Consider the following 19,204-nt stretch of genomic DNA (forward strand, 5'->3'; position numbering starts at 1 on the left):
TCTCACAGATTGAGAGAATTAATGTATGCAATAATGGATGCATTTATGCAGTTTTGTGCAAGCTCTTAGTAATTGTTCTTCAGAAGCAATGTAAAACTCTTCCTTACTCTGCATTTGCATTGATGTCTAGTGAGCACATTTGAACCAAGCCACCATGAGTTTCTCAATAATCAGAACGGTGTTACCGCTGCTAAAAGAACTGTGGGCAGACTGGGGTATTCATTTCTTGGTCTCCGTAAGCCTTGTCTGCGATATCGTTCTCACAATATTAGGAATCCGCCGGAAATATTTGTCATCAAATTTAGCTAGATTCATCATCTGGGCCGCCTATTTGCTCCTTTCTTACGTTGCGAAAATTGCACTGGGTAAGCTAAGTGTGCTCCGCATCAATGATCCTGAAAATCCGGGTGATGATGTGGAGTTGGCAGGGCTATTGGCCCCATTGCTTCTGACGCAACTTGGGTACCCAGATGGCATAACGGCCTTTGCGGTGGAAGATAACCGGCTGGGATTGAGACAGATTCTAAACATCGGGGCTACGGTTGTCTTCGTGGTTCGGATTATCATTCGCTGTTGGGACGGCTTGTCCCCGGTCTCAAGGCTGTACTTCCCCTTGTTCATTGCCGGCTTCATTAAGTCCGCATTGTGGGTCTGGGCTCTCAAGTCCGTGTATGACGAGAACTCCATTGTGAATGCCGAGGACTCACCCGACGTAGCCACCAAGGAAGCCAGGGAAGCCAATGCTCAGAATTTTCCCCGAGGACAAGAAGTTCGACTCTGCAAGGGACATCTTGAAGGCGTACTTTCGGTTTGACTGTCTGAAGCCACACCTCGTGAACTGGCCGTACCGCCATCTGTTCATATCCCGCGATTGGATGTCCATCGACGGTTACACCGCTGACCGTGCTTTCACCCTGAATGAGATCGAGCTGAACTTCATGTTCGACGTGCTCTACACTAAGGCGCCCATTCTGTACACTAAACGCGGCATCATAGGCCGCTGCTTCGGCTTCTTCTGCTTGGTGTCTGCCTTGTGTAGATTTGCAGTGATTTTCAAGAGCGCCTTCTTGATCAATATGTACTTCACCTATACCTATGCGGTACTGATGGCAATCACATCTCTTGAGCTTTATCAGATCACTACGTTGGCATTTTCGGATTGGGCAGTGGTGAAGATGGGTATGAACCTTAAGTTGCCGCTCCTCTTAAGGCTCCTCCCATTTCTGGCTGATTGGTGCATAAAGAAGAAAAGATGGTCGAGGTCGATGGGGCAGCTCAATTTGTTAAACCATTGCCTCTTATACAAAGAATGGCCAAAGCCCGTCGGCTTGGTACTTGATTGGTTTGGTAAGCGGGAGATCTTCAGTTGTCATTGGTTACACTCCCGCCAGCCCATGCCCTTGTACCTCAGAGCGCTGGTACTACAAAAGATGGCGGAGCTAGAGGATAAAAGAAAATTCGGACAATTCAGCGAAAGAGGTAAGTGGACGCTCGAGATTCACGGCATCCAAGAGAAACAAGGACTGAGTGGTAGCCTCACGAGAACTTTTGCTAAGAGCATCATTGTCTGGCACATCGCAACAGAAACCCTGCACTCATTGGAAGTCAAAAAATCCTGTGCTTGTGGAGGAAGCAAATTCCTATCGGAGTACATGACATACCTCCTCGCTCTGCATCCTTACATGTTGTCCCTCACCACCGCCGACATCACGCTGGAGCACGCTTGTCGCACACTGCGGCTTTTCTTGAGGTACCGAGAGTGTAGAGAAGCAATCAGCACGCTGTCATCGGCGGATGGAGATGTCCCACGCCCCATGGGCTATGATGAGGCGACAATTATCACTCTTGACTGGGACGTGTTGTTGGAGGTGCAGAAGCTTGTGGCCGACCTGAGGACGATGGACAACAAGTGGGAGATCATCAGTAGCATCTGGGTGGAGATTCTGTGTCATGCAGCACACAAGTGTCAAGTGTACCACCATGCCAAGCTACTGAGAAGAGGAGGTGAGCTCATCACTCATGTGTGGCTCCTCTTGGCTCACGAGACCGACAAGTTCCCTTACAAAAATCCTAACGCTTGCCTCGACATCCCCGAAATCTCCCTCCTCGGAAAAAGGTTCTTCTAGTTGCTTCCAAAGGATTTTCGGGAAGAGAGATGCCCCAACTTTGTATGACAGAGCTTCACGGTTGGAAGAGAGATGCTAAAACTTTACACGACAGCTACAACTTTAAAGCCACGGTTGGCGGTGTAACGTGGTATTCAAGTAGAAGATCTTGAACCCAAATCTTTTCAAACTTCTCATTTACATCCGTAATTATATATTTTCCACGCTTTATTATTAGGGAATAGTTTAAACTACAAATGAGTAGAGATATTTAAATATTAAAACGCGCCTTTATTTACTAATTTAAACTTTTAGAACATGTCAAATTAATACCACAAAATATTAAATCACACCTTTATTTACTAGTTTAAATATTAGACACTCGAGGTGACCTTGTCAAATCGGTCAGAAACAAAAATCTGCAAGGTAGTGTTTTGGTACACATTTAGCATTTCCCATTTGAATGGCTTGCTTGCATCGTCTTTGTAATCAATTTATGGTGAAAAACATATGTTGTCAATCCTGCAATTAATTTATGTAGTTTGTAAAAGAATGTGACTGTGAAATTATTCTATGATATATTTTCCTCTTTATCCTATTTATATAAGCAGCTTATGCATGTACATGTATAATGTGTGATAATCTATTTACTTTCCTGTAGTATTGCTCACAAAATTGTTGACAGGCTCATCAAATGGATTGGATGAACTCGGTCACTTGATGAAGTTCACGAAATCACTTGAACGTACTGGATCACCAAATCTAGTCAGATCAAACACTAGGAAAAGAGAATATGTTTCCTCCTTATACGCATTTTCTGATTAATTCCTTTTATTTTTAATTTGTCTAATCAAGTTCTCGTAAATTCACAATTTTTTTAATTAATCAAAACCTTCTGCACCAAATCCGGCAAAAGCCAAAATAGATATAAAAATCCTTTCTTGTCCTTTAAATTGTCCATGTTTTTGTCAAAGGTCAAATTTCTCAGTTTCATCGAAAGAGTCAACCTTTGACTTACGCATGAAATTTGAGACTTAAACTCCTCAATCTATATGCAATGATGGAAGGGTGAAAACGCCTATATGCATTGTTATGATATTTTCGTTCCAACAAAGGTTGACTTTCTTAGATTGACCAAAAGTCAACCGAAAAGTCAACTTTTGACTTATGAAATGGCACCTAAATACTCCTGAATTGGAGTGAACCTAACTTATATATATCTATATAGGACGAATGAATGCAGAATTTGACTATTTTTGGTTGAAGGATCGAGCCCTATTGCAATCATAGTTCTCGAATCTCAAAATCTTGTCGGCGTAATTTAGATGTCAGAATTTGACTATTTTCAGGATGCAAGTTTGACTTGTCGGCGTAATTTAGACGTCAACATCTTTTACATGGCGAGACACGACAAACCGTAGTATTCCTACTTTTAAGAATCAATAAAGGACCATATATATTCTTTTTCGATTTTCACATCGATCGAAAGCTTTTTTATCAACACTTTTCGGTGAAAACAGGTCTCCTTGTAATTAACGAGTGTATGATCTCGTTAACTAACTCTATTTGTCTTTAAATCCAATCGTTCTACTACACTCTCTAATATCCCTTCTAGCCTTTTACTTCACTCGGTAATTCTAACAGCCAATAGATATTAAGATTTTGTTGTGTTGCTGTAGCGTTTGCTGCTGGCAGCCGGACTATGGACTATATGATCACAACCAGTAGTTAAACATTTATCTTTATCCGCCAAGTCTTCCGATGTTATTGACAACCTAAGTTATTATTTGCAGATGCTCCTGCAAAAAAGCAAACAAAATATTTCTGCTGTGATCGACTTTTGACATGGTTCTTGGCTCGGATTGGCATTTTCTGCATTCTCATTTTCTGCATCCTCGCAAAAGAAAGCAAGAGGCTTTAAGTTCAGGCCCAACTATTGTTAATTTCTTGAAATCACCCCAGTAAGCACAAGACACAGTTGTGATTATGTCTTATGTTCAAGACAAACAGACCATTGTCTTGTCATTCAGGACCATGAATTGACAAAATCAAAGCTATGAAAACTGAAATCCACAAAAATCTGCCAGAATTCCAATGTGAGTGACACTTGTCATCCACAGTGCACCGTTCCTCATTCTGTCTTGAATAATCAGGCGACATAAAATAAAGCCAAACTTAGAGAGATTAGGGTGAAACCACATCAGTCTATGCCATGACACCTTTGGCCCTTTGGATCTAATTAGGTTCTGCATCTTCATCACCAGAGCCAGAGATTAAAACGTTGTCTTCCCCACCTGAGTTTGTCTGTCAATGCAGCTTGGATGCTGAATAGGTACTCTGATCTTCCCAAGAGGATTCATATACTACTCTTCTTGGAAATTTGTCTAAATGAGCCCCGAGAGGATTCCAATGATTCACCATTGGAAAATACTCTACCCATTGCCGATAATATATTTAACATAAGGTTTCAATAAACCTCTAAACTTCACTATTTTTCTCCTAACTAATGACTTGCTTAATGTCTGCAGCCCAAACACTATTGTTCTTCAAAAGGTAGCATATTTGATCAGACGTCTGAAAGAGAGCCTGATTGCAATATGAGATGCCACAAAGAGTTCAGCGCATCTTCTAGTTATATTTCTGAAATAAAATCAAATGTCTAACTAACATATTGGTAGGATTGTGCTAGGTGTTATTTTTATATTCATAGAGTATCCACAATAATTTAGAAATCTTATCAATTTGAACTCATTATAATCTTAGTTTTTTTTTTATAATAAGTAAAGTGAAAACAATGAAGGATAGAGGGGTAAGTGGATTTATGAATTGAAAGCCACTTAAACACACAGAATAGCCCAAGACTTCATAATACCCATAACAGCAATTTCAAAAAGGTGGGCAAATTATCCAAAAAGTTATAAACCTATTGTACGGAAGTAAATTCAGAGAAGGAGGACATTAAAAATGTCAAAAGTTGTGTATGACACTCATTTTAGTGCCAAAAGTTTTCACTGATCACTTAAGTGCTAAATCATAGAAAAAATGATTATTTAAATGTCAACAACGAGATATTCCGGACAAATTGATAACGTGGCTTTTTTAATTAAAAAAAACAACACGACGTGGCGTATTTATTAAAAACCAAGTCCACGTGGAGTACAAAAACAACGTCAGATTTCTGGCCTACATGGCTCTTCAAAAGAAACGACGTCGCCTAGCCTTTGGCCAAAACGACATCGCACAAAACAGATCAAAATTGGGGCTTTGAGTTCCTGTTCCTGTACAATGCTACCAACTCCTCACTCGCTCGCCTTCGCTCACCCGCCGTCGCTCGCCATCACCGTCACTCATGTTTGTCATCTTCTCTCCCTTGCTCGATTGGCTAGAAAAATTAAGGCTCCGAGGAAAAATTAGGGCTCGAAATGAGGGGAAAAGGGTTCTCGGTAACGTCGTGGGGACGACAGTAGTAGAGATTGCAAGTTGAGTTGGTAATTTTGGGGGCAAACCAAAATAAGGGAGTGAATTTGGGTTCGATGGCCGGTTAGGGTTTGAAATTGGGAGGTTTTTCTTTCAATTTGGAGATTTAGGGTTCTTATTTGGGGGAAAGGTGCTATACGGCATTGTATTAGGGTTTAGATGCTGATTGGACTCTTCGACGGGACACGTCTGCTTAAGAAACTAATAAAAAAAGGCTACGTCGGATTTCTAGCCGAAGAAATCGGACTTGGCATTGAAATGAGCGTTTTTAAAAAAAATTGGCACTTAAGTGATCGAAAGGAAACTTTTAGCACTAAAGTGAGCGCCATACACAAATTTTGGCACTTCTACTATCCATCTTCCTCCAATTCAGTCATAAAATTTCCTCTAATTTTGCCAATTTAATCTTAAATAATTTCATGATTTTTCAATGTAGTTTATTTAGCCTAAATTGTTTCGAAATTACTAATGTGGCGGTCTAGTCATCGCCGATCGTTCTACATGTCATGGCCGGCGAACTATTATGAACTTTCTCTGCTCAAAACTAGTTTTATGAATTTTCTGATTTTTTTTCTCTTCTCTCTTTCTTTTTTCTTTAAATGTTCATCGTCAACTTTCCCAATTGATGATCAAACTGCAGCTTCAAATCACCCGCATCTTTATTTTTTCCCACATTTCTCAAAATGGAGGATGAGGACCTGAATTTCCACTCCACCCATCAAATGGGTGCAGCACAGTATTGCGATAATTGTTGGTCATGTTACCGAGCGGCAAATTGAAGAACGGAATGGATATGGATTCGGAAATGAATTCTGTTGGAAAAATAGATGAAGAAGAAATTACGTATAGGGGAAAGAGGGTATGTATCACTATTTGTTGTAATAAAAAAAACAATAAATCCGAGAAAGCGATAACAAAAATAAACAAGAGGTGAGGTACAGTTAACCGAATTTCCTTAAAGCGATTAGTTCCTGCCAACGATACTGAGCAGCTTCACGAACTATGCCTCCCAAGATACAACACCTCAAACCCATTTGAATTAGCACTTTGTAAACATGACTTTCTCGAACACTTCTTGAAACCGGCACACTTAGAGAAAATTAAAGAGAAGAGATGTAGGCATTTCTGGTCATGCTTGGAATGAAGAATCTCAACTCTATCTATAGAGTTTTAGAATTCATGTACATAAACGATATATGAACTAAAAATTAGAAAGATACATGAACTTGAGAGATATGTGAATTAGGTAGGTGTACGAATTCAAGAGATACATGAACTGAATAAACGTATCTCGTTTTTGCTCACATTCGTTAATCCATTAATCCACTATAAATACAAAAAGTTTTGCCCACCAATTGCGGTGCTGCCACCGCCGGCATTTGGACCTACCCCTCCTCTTCTAGCGGCAACCATTCATACGACATTAGCGAACGACACAACGACAATGATGACCTGCCTAGGCACAATGAGCTAGCCGACCATGCTTACCCCCACGACTTGACCCTTACCCCAGGAATATCGTCAAGCTCACGGCCCCCGGTGGAGCTGGCAAGGGCAAGATAGACAACGACGGAATCTCGAACCGCCCATGGAGCGTCACTATGGATCCAGCTGTGGCCGGCTGCTACAAGCTCACATTGGTGACCGCGCGGTCCCGCTAATCACCCAGATTCCCCGCTGCCGCTGCGGCGTAGGTAGCGATGGAGTCAAAGACATTGCATCCATTCCCAACTTCGAGAATGTGGGCCCTGAGGCTATTGGCGCTCTATCGGGTTATGAGCACGGACGGCTTCGGCTTGTTCTTGGATCTGGGGGGCACGATGTTGCTGGCGCCATGGCCAGTCGATCACTCCAAGCTCTAGGGTTTGGTGTGCCGCCTCGTCATGATGGTCGCCGCTGGAGAATTGATGGTTGTGGTTGTCGCTGACCGTGTTGTGATCTTTGAACTCGGGTTGTTGGCTATGGAGCTGTAAAGCGGGTTTTTAAAACTGCTGGCGGAGGTCGAACCGAGAAGTAGTGCCTAATTCCAAACCGGCCATGCCAACATCAACAAGCAAAAACAACAGGAAACAAGAAGCAAGAAAAATTATTAGTAACTTTTTATATAAGACAATCCCAAACCCAGATCTGGATTTCAATGTTTATCCTCAGGTTGAAGTAAACTGTAAAGAAAAAAGAAAGAAAAAATAGAGAGAAAAATATAAACAATCAGAAAATTCAAAAAATTACTCAAAACAACGTCGTTTTGAGTCAAAGTGGTTTGCATCAGATTGTCAACAGTGATGCGTAGGACGGGTGGCAATAACTTAAACCGCTACGTTAGCAATTTCCAACCAATTTAAATCAGTGGACTACATTAGAAAATCATGAAAATGTTTAAGACTACATTGGTCAAATAGAAAAGTTGAATTGGCATCCACATAATGTAATAGTCTGAATTTTCGATCCTTTTCCCGGGATTTAAGAAATGAATATTTTGGCCAATGCACTTATAGTGAGATCTCACCCGGAAAGGCGCATTCACGGGATGCTAACCGTAGGGGTAGGGCTATTACGGGATTGAGTTTGCACGACCAAAGAACTCGACTTGGGTTCGATCTTCGACCATATAGATTGACGAGGGAATGTTTTGAGCCAACTGAGACCGGTCTATTTGATTGATCGTGTCCGAAGGGAACTAGCGACAGACCCTCGCAATTATATGACAACCGAGGTCGTCCCGGGTAGAGTGAACTTAAACGTGATTTGACTTAGTGTCGGTCACGGGTCGAGAGTGCGTAATCCCAATGAGTCACCCGTTAGCCAGAGATAAGCTAAAGTCGCGATTGTTTGATTTTAGTCATTTCTTGAAATTTGGGCCCGGGAATCGAGAATTATGAAAGTGACAATTTTGAGCGGCCGATGACGTTTTTGGCTTGGCCAACCTTGGGGCCACCCATTTGTGCAAAAAAATGGATTTCGGTTCAGGACCAGAAAAATTACGATTTTGCCCCTCTGGACCCCGACGTTGATTTTGAGGCCGTATGAAGTTATTTTTCGAGGCCGATGCCATTTTGGGGTGGCCACGCATATTTGGAGTGGTTTCGGTCAAAAATTGGAATTTTGGCTCGGAAGTGAAAAATAATATTATTTTATTCCCCAGGACTTTGCAGTCGATTTTCGAGGGCTTAAGAAGCTATTTTCGCGATTCCGACGCCATATTATGTTGGCCACACACATTTGGGGTTGGTACGGGCGAAAATTGGAATTTCGACCCGGGACCGGAAAAATGACCATTTTGCCCCTTGGCCGTTTTCAGTTCCGAATTTTTGAGAAAATATTTGGGATAATTATTAAGGGTTTTCAGCTGCATTATTGGACCTAAAGACTCAAATGCCCCTCAATTATTTGGATAAGACCAATGAGGGCCGTTGGATCAAAGGTATTTTGGGAAGATCGCATAGGATCGCGACACGTGGCGCCCTTGGCCCACCATATTTGACCAGCTTTGACCTCATTCTCTCTCCTCTCTCATTCTGGCCAGACCATTCCCTCTCCTCTCTCCTGAAATTCTCTCTCTCTCTCTTTCACTCTCACGTTCTCTCTCTCTCTCTCCTCACCCTCACCCCCCACCGATCGGCCCTTTCTCTCTCTCCCCTCTCCTTCGTGCGTGACCCAGCAAGGCCAGCCACCAGCTCGCCGCCGCCGGTCGCTGCCCAGCCCAGCCGCCGCCGCCGCTCCTTCTCTTTTCCGGCCAAGCCTCATCACCGTCTGTCTCTCTCTCTCCTTCTGTTCCACTGTTCCGATCAGCCCTGTTGCCCCCGAGCCACCCCTGGCCGTCCTCCCCTGCCCTGTACGTGACCATCGCCACCCTTAGCCGCCCGTTTGCCGCCGGCCAGCCACCCGCCCGCCGTGGAGCAGCCGCTCGCCCGCTAGGCCGCCGACGACACTGCCGCCGCTGCTGCTGCTCTGTTCCGGCTGTCCCCGCCCCTGTCCAGCCGAGCTGCCCTGTTTCTCTTAGGTAAGTGTCTCCCCCAAAAACTACCTAGGACCTCGGGTATTTCTAGGCTCGTTTAGGACCCGGTTTAGGCAATTTTGTGACTGTTTTGGGGGCTGTTTTGGGGCTGAGGTTAGGGCTGAGTATTTGGTCGTTACAGACTGATTAGGCGAAGAAATTTGCGAGGTTTAGGAGGCTCGATGATGGCTGTGATGTGTGGAACGATCGTGATTAATTTGTGTGATTGATTGGAATGGCTATGGCTAAATTGGGCTTAATTGATCGATTGTGGAGTTAGGGATTGTGGGCTGTTTTGAAAGTGCTGTGGGCTGAGTATGGATTGGCCGTATGCTGTGTGTGAGTGGCCGTGTGGCGCGGTTGTGTGCCGTGAGCATGTGGCTGTGAGGTGTGATTGTGTGGCGGTGCGATTGCGCAATGTGTTCGCGTGCCAAGAATGTGTAATTGGGTGGCGTGTTCGTGTGACGAGGACGTACAATTGTGGCATGTGTGTGAGGTGTGTGTGTTTTGCCGTGCGTATGTGTGGCCGTGTGTAAGGGAGGCCGTGTGTGACTGTGTGATAGATGTGGTATGAGTGGAACGAGGATATGGAAATGTAGGATTGGTTGGAAAGGATCCGTCCTGAGGCGTGTTCGTTTACGCGGGATGATGCCGTCCCTGACGAGGTGATGATGCCCGGCCCGACGGGGTGTCGATGCCTGACGAGGTCAGAAGACCGTTGGCCTGATGCGTTTTACGCGGGCGCGGTAGAAGGAAAGTGTGTGTAGGATTTCGTCCTGAGGCGAGTTCGTTTACGCGGGACGATGCCGTCCCTGACGAGGTGACGATGCCCGGTCCGACGGGGTGTCGATGCCTGACGAGGTCAGAAGACCGTTGGCCTGATGCGTTTTACGCGGGCGCGGTAGTGGTGGAAGAGTTGAGAATGAGCAGGAATTGGCTTGAGGTGCGAGGTTTGAGAAAGTGACGCATGGTGTGAGTAGTGTGCGAGTGTGTTTGTATCACGTGATGTGATGCTTAATTATGGGGTAGAAACTGCTAGGCACGGTATGGGACGTGTCCAAGTAGGTTTTGCTTTATAATTGAGGCACGCGCGCATCTGTGATTTCTTGCTGTGATGGACTGACTGTATTATGGTCTAACGTGCAAGAACGTGTATGATGGGTTCCAGGTAGGTTCGTGTGTGATTGTTAGATTGATTGATCATTGTGTGAGATGCGTGTTCTGTCTGGCGGTACGTGAGTGCCTACGTGGGGTTTGGGGTTGTACACTTATTGAGATCGTCTCATAGTTGTATAATCCACAATTTCAGACCCCCAGCCGTAAACCCGAGAAGTTCACCTCTTCTTTTTTGGAAGTTCGGGGAACCGCTTTTGGTGCCCGGTGGAACTGCAGGCGAGTGTCCAGAGGCTCAAGCCCAAAGAATCAGGAGCAGAAAGAAAAGCGACCAGTAGGCATTCCCTAGGCAATTTTAGGGGTTGTGTAAATCGGGTTGACCCATAGGGAAGTTAAGTTAACCAGACCCCGATCTCTTGTTATGACGGTGATTTCGGATGCTAGTTTGATAATTATGTCTGTAATACAATGTTTGTATATTTGGTGCTGTATGAATATGTTGTTGTTTGATTGTAGTGGTGGTCTACCCCGTTGTCGTCATCTTTTTGTCTGGGATTTTGTTTTATATATTCGCTTCCGCATGTGGCTCTGATGTTTGGGTTGGGTCGGCGACGTTCCTGGGACGTCGCATCAATATTTCGACCGGAGCAGGGGATGTCGCGAGCTCGATGGGGTTCGGAGTGTGATACATAATAAGTTCAGGAATTTTTGAATAATTTTTCTCAAATGATCAACTTTAGGGACTACAAAACATCTTAGGTTGATAACTTTGCTGTGGAAAGATACATGTGCATTGTAGTAATAATTCATCGTTTCTTCGTATAGATCAAATCTATAATCTAATAATTTCTTCATATATATTTTTACAAGACCTTCATGTGCATATGCTTGATCAAATCTATAATTTTATATGTTCTTATTATAGATTACTCTCACCTTGTGATTTCTCATTATCTTTGAGGGAGAGGAGCTCATCCACCAACTTGCCTTAAATGAGAGACGGGGGAGGAGGGAGAAAATGAGAGGCATTTCAAATGATGGATGGAGCCCTTCTGTCAAAAAGCCTACAAGGAGGCATTCAAGTGAACAGGAGGAAATATTCTTCGCCTTGAGTACTTGATTAAATGTCATTTTAGTAAAACCTTTTAGTATACTTAGTGTTATTCATTACTTTATTTTAGTATACCAAATTACGGAAAACATTTTTTTATCTACTTTGATTTAAAATGTGTATATTTAAGCCACGTCATCACAGTTTTCAAATATAGGCTTCGTTTGTTTCGCGGAAAATATTTTCCGGAAAAATATTTTTCTCATATTTTATAGTTTGTTTCGCTTAGAAAAATGAATCAACAGAAAACCTATACTCAAATTCTGGAAAATGATTTCCGTTTTAAAAAATCAAAAATCATTTTCCAAAGTGTAACTAGGTGTGGGTGCTTAACCTAAAACTTTATGCTTGAGCATGGATTCCCTAAAACTGGTTCTTGGGTCCTTAGCGTTTAGGACCAAGTCTCCAAGGCCGGGCCAGGGTCCATCGAGGCTGGGCCCATGACCCCAGTATTAGTGCTTGAATCCCTAGAGTCCAAGCCCAGGTACATCGAAGCCGAGACCGGGACCTCGGCGCCCGTACCAGGGCCCCTGGCACCCACACCCGAGTCCATCTAGGTCGGGCCTAAAACCCCGGTACCTGTGCCTGATGCCCTGGCACTTGGGTCTAGGTTCGGGTCCACAAAGGCCGAACGCGGTTTCTCGACTCTCAAGGTCAGATCCCCAACATCAAGGCCTAGGTCCACAAAGACCGTGTCTTGGTCCACAAAGGTCGTGCCCAGGTCCATCAAGGCTGGGCACGGGACCCCGGTCCTCGTGCTTGGGTCCATCGAGGTCGGGCCCAGGACCTTGGTGCTTGTGCCCCGATCTGAGCGCTCTAGTCAGGGTCCATCAAGGTCGAACTCGCAACTTTATTGCCTATACTCGGTTCCTTGGCTACTCTTCGCAAGTTACTAGCGCCCGAATAGTATATGTCTATTTTGGAAAATCAAATTAGATTTTCCACACCAAATGGCAAAAAATATCTTCAAGTCAAGTTTCGATCAAACGCTAGAAAATATTGTCATTTTCCTAAAAAACAACTTCCTAGGAAATATTTTCCAGAGATGTCACATATTTTGCAAAACAAATGGAGCCTTAGTGGATTTTGTAAGTTCTAATAGAAGGCCGCAGAGTTAATTTTCTAAACACGAAGGATAGATTTGTTCTACGGAAAACTAGTAGTTGGAAAGTATCTCCTCATTTTCTGTCATTTTGGCATTGCCTTAAAAATGAATCAACAAAAAATATTTTTTATGAAGAACAAAAATCTATATTTAAATTGAAAAAATGATAAACGCTTTTGAAAAATTGTTATTCATTTTCAAGGATCTAACTTGACCTCCACCATTGCAAGGATAATCCCTTTTGTAAAAAGTCGAGACCTTGGGGCCAGATCGGACACTCCAGCTCTTGAACCTAGGACACAAGGGGCCTCACCTGAGATCCCAGTGCACTAACTGTTGCCCTAGACGCCTACATTTTGGACCCAAGCACCTAGACTATCGACACTAGGGGCAAGACTTGAGCATCTAGGGCCACCAGTTCTTGGATTGGCCGGCCTCCAGTGTCTAACCCCTAGGATCTTGAGTCCGGGACTCGGGGTCCTGGTCTAGCGCCTAGATACTAGGTTGTTTCGCCGGAAATGCTTCTGCGACGAAATATAATTCACCAAACGTCGTTCTTCGGCTTTTAATGAGAGGAGACCGGGTTCCGTGGCGACTCCGGACAGGAAATATCCAAGCGGACAAGAAATTACTGCGAACTATTACTTCGAACTTTGAACCGGATTGTACGTACAAACCGTGCCAAAATTTAATCGACGACAAAACTTGAATATACAGCCACAAATGTACACAAAGATGTAACGTCGGAATTTAATCGACGATGCGAATTGGAAAGCTACAGCTAAGGAAAAGTAAAGTACGGCACAGGAAAGTAAAGATAATTGAAAGATGTAACATCCTGAATTTTGACCCGTTACTGGGACCTCGATGTCCGTTTTCGAGACCAAACGAAGTTATTTTTCGGAACCGATGCCATTTTGGGGTGGCCACGCATGTCTGGAGTGCGTACGGTCGAAAATTGGAATTTCGACCCCGGGACGAAAATTTACGGTTTTACCCCTCCAAACTTTTGGACTGATTTTCGGGGGCTTAAAGAATGATTTTTAAGGATCCGACACCATATTATGCTGGCCACGCATATATAGGACCGGTATGGACAAAAATTGGAATTTCGGTCCGGGATCGGAAAATTACGAAAATGCCCCTAGGCCATTTTTAATTAATTCCGAATTTTGATCCTAATTTGGGGGATTAACCAAGGTTAATTGGGGCTAAACCAGGTCTGGTCAGCCTTGGGTTAGGGATAAATGACCATCCAACCCCTAAAATTATTGGATAAGAGCAATTTTTAGCCATTGGATCTAGGGCAAATTGTCCAAAGGCCTTGGATGTTGACACATGGAATCCACTAGCAAAATTTTGACCCATTTTGACCAGCTCTCTTTCTCTCTCTCCCTTCATTTCTCTCTCCCTCCCGACCATCCTTCCCCACGATTCTCCTCCTCCGTTCCTCTTCCGTTCTGCTCAACCGGTCACTGTTCACGCCGGAGGCCACGCCGCTGGAGCTGCTGGCCGCCGACCATCTCACCCTCACCGTCTCTCTCTGCCGTTCTCAGCCTGCCCCCTCAGTACCTCCCTTGTTTCGGCCTTGGTGGCCGAGAACCTCACCGGCGCCGCCGTGAACCGCCGGCTTGCCCCCGGAATGCCGCCGCCGATTCTTACCGCGTATCGGTAGTCGGCCGCCCGTTCTCGTCGACTCGAGTTAATATTAGGCTAGTAAAAATCCCTAAACCCCGAACTAGAATTGATTGTGCATTCTAGGGGTAATTTAGGGGTTAATTAAGCTTAATTAGGGTCTAATTAGGTCTAATGTTGTGTGGGTGATTAGGGGACCTAATTAGTGCCTAATGAAGTGATTTAGAGGTGGATTAGGGCCTAACTAATGTGCTGCCCTGGTACTGTTCACCAGTACCGAAAATGCCTAGAATTGCCTAAGTGTTGCACTAATTGAGTTCATTGATTTTAAGACTTGGAATTTAGGCAATTTAGGTGTTATTTAGACTTAATTAAGGTGTAATTAGGTGTATTTGGTTGTTGGGTGATTAATGGTTGTGATTAGGGCCTAATGAGGTTGTTCAAGCATGGTTTAGTGGGCAAAGCATGTTCTGCCCTGGTACTGTTCATTCAGTACCGAAATTGCAATAATGGCCTAAGTTGAGCATCAAATGGATTAATGTATCATGGCTGGAAATTTAGGCATTTTAAGGGTTAATTGGGACTTGTCTAGATCCTATTAAGTGGTCTCGTGATGATGAGAACGACTATCGAGATCGAATTGCCCAAGGCGAGCCTTAGGCGCATTAAATTACTTTTGAATGAATGCGCGGATTGAATGTGGAGTTGATTGGACTAGGATGGGATTAATTGGGAGTGCCAATATTGCTTTGATTTCGTCTAATTTGAGAATGGTTGTGTTTAGCATATTGGCATTGGAAAATTGACCTGGGATGCCCTGACTTGTAATCCATATATTATGTTGTGAATTGATTTGAAATCGGGCCTACGGGTCGATTTATACAACTGTGGGCCTTCGGGTCGGGCCTACGGGTCGTTCTATCAAACTGTTGGCCTTCGGGTCGGGCCTACGGGTCGTTCTATCAAACTGTTGGCCTTCGGGTCGGGCCTACGAGTCGTTCTATCAAACTGTTGGCCTTCGGGCCGGGCCTACGGGTCGTTCTATCAAACTGTTGGCCTTCGGGTCGGGCCTACGGGTCGTTCTATCAAATTGTTGACCTTCGGGTCGTTATATTTGTGGGCCTTCGGGTCGGAATAATTGCACGTGAGTATTTTTGTTGTTGAACACCTAACCTGCAGGGTTTCGAGATAATGTATTGGGCTGTGGGCCCGAGAGAAATTTTAGTGATTTACTGATTCTCTGCTTGATGTGTTTAATTTACCCATCTGGAGGTACACATTAGCCTAGTTTAAGATTAGGGGTTGTTACTTGCTGAGTTTTCTCACGGTTGTTGTAAAACTGACAATTTCAGATCCTCGACCATGAATTTTAACGACGCGCCGTTACATTTTGGGATCCCCATCCATATAGAGCGCTCGAGGACAGTTCATCCTGTGGGGAATGATGAGGTGTACATACGGCATTATACGTTAGTTTTGGTAGACGTAGGTTGAGCTCACTATGAGACCCACGAGTACCTAGCTTGGTGTTTACGGGACCGTTTTGGAGTCGAGTTCGGTCCCATCAGGTCTGCTGATGTCCCGTTTGTCGGAGAAGGTCAGTTGGACTCGCAGTGTCCAGACGGCGATATTATAGATGTGGATATGGAGAGTGACCAAGACTCGGAGGTAGAGTATGAGATTGTGGAGGATGAGGAGGAGCATGAAGAGCTAGGTGGGGTAGCTTTTGAGCCAGAGGTTGTGGACCCAATCCCGGAGCAGGCGGACGCGGAGGCCCCAGAGCCGATGGATATAGCTGAGACCGAGGAGCAGGACCCTGAGCCAAAGACAGATTCTGAGGCCGTGAGTTCAGAGGGGGAGCAGGAGCCTTCCGAGAGTTCTTCAGATTTGTCGGGTTCTGATCCTGACTGGGTACCCTAGGTTAGACCTCAGTTGTAGCAGCGAGGGCCGATGCTTTTTGACTGTAGCCCTTCTGTTGGTAGTTGATCCCGGCTGCTGATCCCTTTTTGTCTTAGTGGCCCTACCGTTGTATCTTTTGTTGTAAATGGATATTGTGCATAAGTTATAGTAAAGAATGTTTATCTCGTTTCAAATTGTTCGTAAATTATTTATCTGGTGCTATTCATGGTTACTTTGTTTATTGTCCGGGTGTATATATATATATATATATATATATATATATATATACGTCGTTTCCGCATGTGTTGTGTTTTTCTCTGATTTGGGTTTTCGGGTCGGTGACGTAGCCTGGGAGCGTCGCACCACAATTTCGATCTGTACGCGGGATGTTGTCGCTTCGTGGGGTACGGGGCGTGACAAAAGATAACATGTTGTTTGATTTATCGTGGGGCGTCTCCAGTAGATGGCCGGTGATATTTATAATGGTCATGTGGTAACTGCTCCTAGCAGTTTTCAACGGTTGTACCAATGTTCTTCCATTCCAAAAATCTTGTCTTCATGTCCATGTGATGTCATGATCCTGCTTTCAAGATAACTGTCCCACAATCTTGTCTTACAAGTGATAACTGCCTTATGATCATGCTTTCAAGTAATTGTTCCCTCAAAATATACATGTATGCTCCTTAGTGGTTTCCAACAGTTGCGTGGAGTCCACTACCTTAACGGTTTATTCGACTCTACTACATTGGTGGTTGCTTCGACCCCACTATGTTGACGGTTACTTCTTCGATAGTTGTATCTGAGATTGTTGACTCCACTTTTTGTCGATTCCTTCAAGTTGGCAATTCTTCACTGAAGTGTCTATCAATTTCCACACCATGACCAGTCACGACTGTCAATTTCATTTTAACTTCGACAAATCTACAGTGATTTTCTGAGAAAACTCAAAACATAAAAGTTGTAGATCCAGGAGTCTTCGTTTTTTTGGCTTTAGAATCAAGTCAATTCGATCTGTAACGAAGAAGTTATGACCATTTTCCCGAACTAGCGCAGAACTGAAATTTCCGCATCCTAACCAGTCACGATAGTCAACTTCCTTTTAACGTTGACAGCTCTACATTGATTTTCTAACAAAACTCAAAACATAAAAGTAATAGGTCCAGGAGTCTTCATTCTTTTGGCTTTGGATCCAGGTCAATCCAATTTGTGTTGACTAAGTTATGATCATTTATCCGAACTATCACATAACTGAAATTTCAGCATCCTGACCAGTCACGACAGTCAACTTCCTTTTAATGTCCACAGCTGTACAGTGATTTTCTAAGAAAACTCAAAACGTAAAAGTTGTAGGTCCAGGAGTCTTTGTTCTTTTGGCTTTGGACCCAGATCAATCCAATTTGTGTCGACTAAGTTATGACCATTTTCCCGAACTGGCACAAAACTGAAATTTCTGCTCGTTTTCCCGTTCTTGTCGATAATACCCAAAAATTGGTCATCTGTGGGTGTAAACATATACACATGTCCCTTATATTGGCAACTTGATGATATTTGCTACCACGTTGCCTCATGCCTCTGCCATGTGTCCCTTGATGATCTTTGATACAAATACTCATCGACAACAACTGAACCATCATCAATGCACTAAATGGATATCACTTTCTGCAATCGTCAACGACGGGATGCATAATTCATGCCTCTGTCATGTATTTCCCATGTCGACAAGTTGGCCATTTTTTGGTGTAAATATAGGTACAAGGCTTGAGTTCCCCAGTCTTGCCGCCAAGGCCTTGATAATTGCCCACCAAACCTAGGTTTATTTGTCTTAAAACACATTGTAAAATTTGTCAACACCAAACTTCCGATGGTGAATTTCATCTCATTTGAAAAATCCTACCAAACACAAGAAAATCAAATTTTTTATGAAATATTATTTACCAGTCATTTTAATTTTTCCGAGAAACAAAACGGACCTAAAGTCTCCCTGCAATTTCATCAAGAACCGAGGTTAATGTTAGAGAGGTTAATGTTAAAGTAGCCTATCATTAGCCTAATCCAATAGCTAAAAATGCAAAATAGGAAGAGAATCACGTGGGACCTTAAAGACGGACGGCAAAGCTTCAGACATGGTTATGTATTCATTAGGCCAACCAAACAAAAGAGAAAGAGCCACAGACGAAAGTTGCAAGCAAAGAATCAACCCATGCCGCTTTTTATTCCATTTTCCTTTATAATTCCTCGCATTTCTTTTTCTTACTTAATAAATGTAGGTTCCACAAAAGTTCATTGCTATCAAGTGTCAAGACACAAGTGCTCTGCTAGCTAAGGCACATTTTCCTGCTATTCGTTCCTCAACAATGTTTCTTAGGACAAATCTCTCTGTCGCTTTTCTCAGCTTCAGTTTCTCCAATTTTTCCGATGTTGGTGTCAGCATCTTCTGAATAATACTTCTGGGATTCATCAGTCCTCAAGTTCAGGTAGAAACTCTGTAATAGCCATTTCTGTACATTTGAAAGTCTTGCATTGCATTGAATAGCACCTCTTTCTTTCCTGTTACTTTAGTTAGCTTGCATTTGCTTATTGTGCTTACTAACCCATACTATTTTTAGGGTAAAAGGTTTGTACGCTCTCTGCGCTTTGGATGTTTCGGCAAGTGATTATCGTACTTTGATTTGGTGGTCAGCACACTTAACCATACTCTATACAAGTTGCAGCACATGTTTAGTTGTCTTCGATGCTCATTTTCCAACTGGTGAAAGACCTTCCTG

The 19,204-nt window shown here is 43.6% G+C and overlaps 2 pseudogenes; one reads left to right on the plus strand and one right to left on the minus strand.

The window, feature by feature from the left end:
• Positions 1–60: 60 nt before the first annotated feature.
• On the plus strand, positions 61–2,163 carry LOC115679466 (uncharacterized; annotated as a pseudogene).
• Positions 2,164–6,260: 4,097 nt separating this feature from the next.
• LOC115679467 (AT-hook motif nuclear-localized protein 23-like) lies at positions 6,261–7,621 on the minus strand (annotated as a pseudogene).
• Positions 7,622–19,204: the final 11,583 nt, after the last annotated feature.

This window comes from Syzygium oleosum, unplaced genomic scaffold (genome assembly GCF_021117445.2).
Source record: "Syzygium oleosum isolate NSW1041296 unplaced genomic scaffold, Sole_v2.1 Sole_v2.04, whole genome shotgun sequence".
Classification (NCBI taxonomy): Eukaryota; Viridiplantae; Streptophyta; class Magnoliopsida; order Myrtales; family Myrtaceae; genus Syzygium; species Syzygium oleosum.